Genomic DNA, 7,346 nt, shown 5'->3' with positions numbered 1-7,346 from the left:
TCATAGCAGTGTGCTTTCATAGTTGGCTAGAAAATAGCCATAGCAATAGGATAGCAACGTTTGGTTTTAAAAACTAAAAAACACAAAAAAAAAAAAAACACAAAAAAAAAAAAAATTAAAGTTATAACTTTCATTTTCAAAATGTTTAACCCAAGGGCTAGGGGTAGAGGACGAGGGCGGGGACGTGGGCGTCCAACTACTGCAGGGCTCAGAGGCCGTGGTCCTGGGCGGGGTGAGACACCACCTGCTGATGAGGGAGCAGGGGAACGCCGCAGAGCTACACTCCCTAGGTTCATGTCTGAAGTTACTGGGACTCGTGGTAGAGCACTGTTGAGGCCAGAACAGTGCGAACAGGTGATGTCGTGGATTGCCGACAATGCTTCGAGCAATTTGTCCACCAGTCAGTCTTCCACGCAGTCCACCCATGTCACCGAAATCGGCACTCCTCCAGCTCCTGCACCTCAGCCTCCTCCCCCCCAGTCTGCCCCCTCCCAGGAAAATTTGGCATTTGAACCGGCATACTCTGAGGAACTGTTTTCTGGACCCTTCCCACAGTCACAAACCACTTGTCCGGTTGCTGCTGATGCCCAGGTTTTCCACCAGTCGCAGTCTGTGGGTGATGATGACCTTCTTGACGTAGTGGAAGAAGTGTGTAAAGAGGTGTCCGACGATGAGGAGACACGGTTGTCAGACAGTGGTGAAGTTGTTGTCAGGGCAGGAAGTCCGAGGGGGGAGCAGACTGAGGGATCGGAGGATGATGAGGTGACAGACCCAAGCTGGGTTGAGAGGCCGGGTGAACACAGTGCTTCTGAGACGGAGGAGAGTCCTCGCCCAGAACAGGTTGGAAGAGGCAGTTGTGGGGCCAGACATAGAGGCAGGGCCAGAGCTGGTGCATCAGCGCCAAATGTGTCACGTAGTGAAGCTCCCGTGGCGAGGGCTACCGCGGCGAGGGCTAGATTTTCAGAAGTCTGGAGGTTCTTTAAGGAAACACCGGATGACCGACGGACTGTGGTGTGCAACCTTTGCCAAACCAGGATCAGCAGGGGTTCCACCACTACTAGCTTAACTACCACCAGTATGCGCAGGCATATGAATGCTAAAAACCCCACTCAGTGGCACCAAGCCCGTTCACCTCCGGCCGTGCACACCACTGCTCCTTCCCCTGTGTCAGCTGATAGTCAACCCCCTGCCCAGGACCCTGGCACAAAAACCCCATCGTCGCCTCCACGATCCTCCACAGCATCCACCAGCGTTCAGCTCTCCATACCCCAGACGCTGGAGTGGAAAAGGAAATATAGTGCAACCCACCCGCACGCCCAAGCCCTTAATGTCCACATCTCCAGATTGCTTAGCCTGGAGATGCTGCCCTATAGGCTAGTAGAGACCGAGGCCTTTCGCAACCTCATGGCGGCGGCCGCCCCTCGGTATTCGGTCCCCAGCCGCCACTACTTTTCCCGATGTGCCGTCCCAGCCCTGCACCAGCACGTGTCAGACAACATCATCCGTGCCCTGACCAACGCCGTTTCTGACAAGGTCCACCTGACCACGGACACGTGGCAGGGCCACTATATATCGCTGACGGCACATTGGGTTAACTTGGTGGAGGCTGGGACCGAGTCTGACCCTGCGGCTGGTCATATACTGCCGACGCCGAGGATTGCGGGGCCTACCTCGGTCCAGGTCTTTCAGGCCTACTATGCCTCCTCCTCCTCCCACCCCTCCTCCACCTCCTCCTCCGAACTACCATCCGTGGGCATGGCGCCATCAGTCGCTAGCTCTAGGCACAGCAGCAGTGCCGTCGCTAAGCGACAGCAGGCAGTGCTCAAACTGCTGAGCCTAGGCGATAAAAGGCACACCGCCCAAGAACTATTACAGGGCATCACGGCGCAGACTGATCTGTGGCTGGCACCGCTGAACCTGAAGCCAGGCATGGTTGTGTGTGACAACGGCCGTAACCTGGTGGCGGCTCTGCAACTCGGCAGACTGACACATGTGCCATGCCTGGCCCATGTGTTAAATCTGATAGTTCAGCGTTTCCTCAAGACATACCCCAATCTGTCTGATTTGCTCACGAAGGTGCGCCGCATCTGTGCGCATTTCAGGAAGTCCAGCACAGATGCTGCCACTCTCAGGGCAGCGCAGCGCCGCCTCCAACTACCCGCTCACCGACTGTTGTGTGACGTGCCCACGAGGTGGAATTCAACATTAACCATGTTATCCAGAGTTTACCAGCAGCGCAGAGCGATTGTAGACTGCCAGATGTCAACTTCCACCAGAACTGGTAGTCAGGTCAGTCAGCTTCCTCAAGTCTACAATGAGGAGTGGACGTGGATGTCTGATATCTGTCAGGTGCTGAGTAACTTTGAGGAGTCAACACAGATGGTCAGTGGCGATGCCGCCATCATCAGCCTCACCATCCCGCTGCTTGGCCTGTTGAAAAACTCTCTGATCAGCATGAAGTCGGAAGCTTTGCGCTCGTCACAAGAGACGGGGGAAGAAGATTCCCTTGTTGATAGCCAAAGCACCCTTAGGTCTGTTTCTCAGCGCATATCGGAGGAGGTGGAGGAGGATGAGGAGGAAGAGGAGGAGAATGTTGGCGAGACACAAGAGGGGACCATTGTTGAGTCCTTCACTGTTCAGCGTGTATGGGCAGAAGAAGAGGAGTTGGAGGAGTTGGAGGAGGAGGAAATGGACAGTCAGGCCAGTGAGGGGAGTGAATTCTTACGCGTTGGTACTCTTTCGCATATGGCAGATTTCATGCTAGGCTGCCTATCCCGTGACCCTCGCGTTCAAAGAATTTATTCCAGCACCGATTACTGGGTATTCATTCTCCTGGACCCACGGTACAAGCAAAATCTTTCCACTCTCATCCCTGGAGAGGAAAGGAGTGTGAGAATGCATGAATACCAGCAGGCCCTGGCGCACAAGCTGAAACACTATTTCCCTTCTGACAGCGCTAGCGGCAGAGGGCGTACTTCTGCGGGACAAGTAGCGAGGGAGAGTAGGCGAGCAGGCAGCTTGTCCAGCACTGGCAAGGGTACGCTTTACAAGGCTTTTGCCAGCTTTATGTCACCCCAGCAAGACACTGTCACCTGTCCCCAGTCTCGGCACAGTAGGGCTGATCTTTACAGAAAGATGGTGAGGGAGTATGTAGCTGACCATACCATCGTCATAAATGATCACACAGCTCCCTACAACTGCTGGGTTTCAAAGCTGGACATGTGGCACGAACTGGCGCTGTACGCCTTGGAGGTTCTTGCCTGCCCTGCCGCTAGCGTGTTGTCCGAGCGGGTTTTCAGTGCAGCTGGTGGCATCATCACCGATAAGCGTACACGCCTGTCGACTGACAGCGCTGACAGGCTGACGCTTATTAAGATGAATAAAGCCTGGATTTCTCATAATTTCCAATCTCCACCAGGTGAAGGAAGCTCAACCTGAATAATTTATGCACTCCTCCTCCTCATTTTCCTCCTTCTCCTCCGCTTTGTACACTAAAGCAGAGGAAACTGGCTATTTTTTGACAGGGCCCACTGGCTCTAGCTATAGTACTTTATGCATTTAATTTTTCTGGAGGGCCACCTACCCAGTCCTCTGTTTTAAACAATTTTTGGGACTGCCACATACAGGCACTCAAACTATTCAATTTTTCTGGAGGGCCACCTACCTGCTCCTCTGGTTTGAAAACTTTTTTGGACTGCCACATACAGGCACTCAATCTATTTCATTTTTCTGGAGGGCCACCTACCTGCTCCTCTGGTTTGAAAACTTTTTTGGACTGCCACATACAGGCACTCAATCTATTTCATTTTTCTGGAGGGCCACCTACCTGCTCCTCTGGTTTGAAAACTTTTTTGGACTGCCACATACAGGCACTCAATCTATTTCATTTTTCTGGAGGGCCACCTACCTGCTCCTCTGGTTTGAAAACTTTTTTGGACTGCCACATACAGGCACTCAATCTATTCAATTTTTCTGGAGGGCCACCTACCTGCTCCTCTGGTTTGAAAACTTTTTTGGACTGCCACATACAGGCACTCAATCTATTTCATTTTTCTGCAGGGCCACCTACCTGCTCCTCTGGTTTGAAAACTTTTTTGGACTGCCACATACAGGCACTATCCAATTTAAATTGTCTCCATAGCAGCCTCCACACGTTGTCTCCATTGCTACCTCCAAAAGTCGTCCATATAGCTGCCTCCATACATCGTCCCCTTATCAAACGAGGTGTGTCAGGCAGAAATTTGGGTTGTTTTCATGGATTCCACATCAAAGTTGTTAACTTTGTCGCCACCCTGCTGTGTTATCCACAAAATATACTGGCAAACTTTAATGATTAACCAATATTATTTCAGCGCTTCTTGCGCATCTGTTTACATTCCCCTCACCCGCCATATCCCAAACTTATAAGAACGCTACTACACTTGATCTTATACAAAAGGTTCTTAGAAGTGCTGTTTGGGGAGTAGCCTAGAGACAGGGGCTTGGATTGGCGAAAGCTCGCCTGGCAGCGGAGCGCCAGTTCCATCTCAAGATCCGACTAACATAGTTTTAACTGCAGCACCCTTAATCTACTACTAGTTCACTGCCTCCATACATCGTCCCCTTATCAAACGAGCTGTGTCGGGCAGAATTTTGGGTTGTTTTCATGGCTTCCACATCAAACTTGTTAACTTTGTCGCCACCCTGCTGTGTAATCCACAAAATATACTGGCAAATTTTATCATTTACCAATATTATTTCAGCGCTTCTTGCGCATCTGTTTACATTCCCCTCACCCGCCATATCCTAAACTTATAAGAACGCTACTACACTTGATCTTATACAAAAGGTTCTTAGAAGTGCTGTTTGGGGAGTAGCCTAGAGACAGGGGCTTGGATTGGCGAAAGCTCGCCTGGCAGCGGAGCGCCAGCTCCATCTCAAGATCCAACTAACATAGTTTTAACTGCAGCACCTTTAATCTACTACTAGTTCACTGCCTCCATACATCGTCCCCTTATCAAACGAGCTGTGTCAGGCAGAATTTTCAGGTGTTTCACCAGATACATAGTGGAACGCGGCCCATCTGTCGCCGCCATGCTGGAGACCTGAAGTTGCAATCATAGCAGCGCAATATGGATGCCCCATACTGTCGCTCTTAATCATGGAACCATTTCCGTAAAAACAATTAAAAATAGAACCACTATGCTATTCCATTATTCCTAGGTGAAATATTCAAACGACCCGGCCTGCTTTGAAAATTATAATTTTTTCAAAGTAAACGCTTCTGGCCCCCAGGCCCATTTTGGGTGGGGAGGAGCCGAGAGACAGGGGCTTGGACAGGCGAAATCTCGCCTGGCAGTGGACCGCCAGCTCCATCCCAAGATTAGGCAGCCTCAGAGGCATCCATGCATGCTGCCCCTGCTGTTTTCTGTCCATTTTGCCTCCACGATCCTCCACAGCGTCCACCAATGTCTCATTTCAACTCTCTATACCCCAGACGCTGGAGCACGAGAGTATATGCAGCACATCATCCCCTTATCAAACGAGCTGTGTCAGGCAGAATTTTCAGGTGTTTCACCAGATACATAGTGGAACTCGGCCCATCTGTCGCCGCCATGCTGGAGACCTGAAGTTGCAATCATAGCAGCGCAATATGAATGTCCCATACTGTCGCTCTTAATCATGGAAGTCGTCTCCATGGCTGCCTCCACATGTTGTCCCCTTATCAAAAGAGCTGTGAAAGTTGACAGTTCAGTACATCTAAATGCCGCATTTGCGGACGACTTACTCTTGATGCTGACAGAACCAAAAACAGCTTTCCCAAGCATTATCAACATACTAACAGAATTCGGAGTGGCCTCAAATTTTAAAATTAACCTAGCTAAATCAGAGGCATTAAATATATCTGCCCCCTCACCAATGGTGAACTCACTTAAAGCACAATACCCCTTCAAATGGCAAACCACTAAACTAAAATACCTAGGAATACACATTACTACACAATGTTCCTTGTTATATAAGGAAAATTACATACCTCTACTAAAACAAATAACAACAACACTTAACTCACTAGATCTACCATATGTCTCGTGGATGGGAAGAAAGAACTTACTACAGACATTTATAATGCCTAAGTTATTATATCTATTACAAACACTACCAATAGCAATACCTAGGTTCTTTTTCAATAAATTAAAATCCTTATACACCTCTTTCTTATGGAAAGGCAAAAAAGCGAGAGTCCCTTATGACAGACTAAAACTCAAAAGAGAAAAAGGTGGATTTAACCTACCTGACGCATTTTATTACCATAGAGCAATACATCTGAAAAGATGGATACAGTTGCATAATAAGAATTTACTAAACCCAAGCTTTGAACTGGAACTCGCAACCTTGCAATACCATCAGAAAGCGTTACTATGGGGTATAAACGCACCAGGCACATGTAGTAACCCAATCACAAAGGGGACAATAATAACTATTAAATCACTTACCTCGGACATGCGTATATTAGGCAACCCCCCTTCATTAATGCCAAGTAGCTTAATACCGATCTTATTGAACTCAGAGGGAAAACTACACTCAACGACCTTATGGACACACTGGGCATCGATCCCGCTAAAGACATTCCATAGCAAGAAATTACAACAAATCATAAATTCAGAAGAATACCAACTCCCGACATTCAACTTTTTACAGCAAGAGGAAATACAGTACAATCACACGAGGCTAAAGACAAAATACCCTCTCAGGCAGGACCTTACGTGGATAGAAAAATGGATTTTAATTGATACACTACCTAAGGGCTCCATATCAACATTATATGCTTACATTCTCTCGCAGGGACAGGACGCAACACCAGCATACATAAAAGGCTGGGAAAAGGATTTACACACCTCCTTCACACCCGCTCAGGTCAAACAAATACACCTCAGATCACATGGCTTTTCTAGATGTGTCAGATAAATTAATGACACGTTGGTATAACACACCCGCAGTACTTGTACAGAAAAAATTACTGGCAAGGGACAACTGCTGGAGATGCGGAAATACAGGAGGCACTCTAGGTCACATATACTGGAGATGCCCAAAATTATTTAAATACTGGACTGATATACAGACTCAAATTAGACAAAAGAAACAAATCACATTAACACAAGAATCTGTCTTACTATGGTTACCTCACAAGACATGGACACCATCTAAAAAAGACCTTACCACCCAGTTAGTACAAGCAGCCAAACTTCTGATTCCCCCTAAATGGTTACAGGTAGAGCCACCGACAATCTCAGAATGGCTGAACAAAGTAGACGAACTGTTTAGGTTGGAGGAACTAGCAAGCTGGGAAGCAAGGTCGCATCACAAAT

The sequence above is a fragment of the Engystomops pustulosus genome, chromosome 5 (genome assembly GCF_040894005.1).
Source record: "Engystomops pustulosus chromosome 5, aEngPut4.maternal, whole genome shotgun sequence".
In the NCBI taxonomy this organism is placed as follows: domain Eukaryota; kingdom Metazoa; phylum Chordata; class Amphibia; order Anura; family Leptodactylidae; genus Engystomops; species Engystomops pustulosus.
This window is presented reverse-complemented; position numbering follows the sequence as displayed.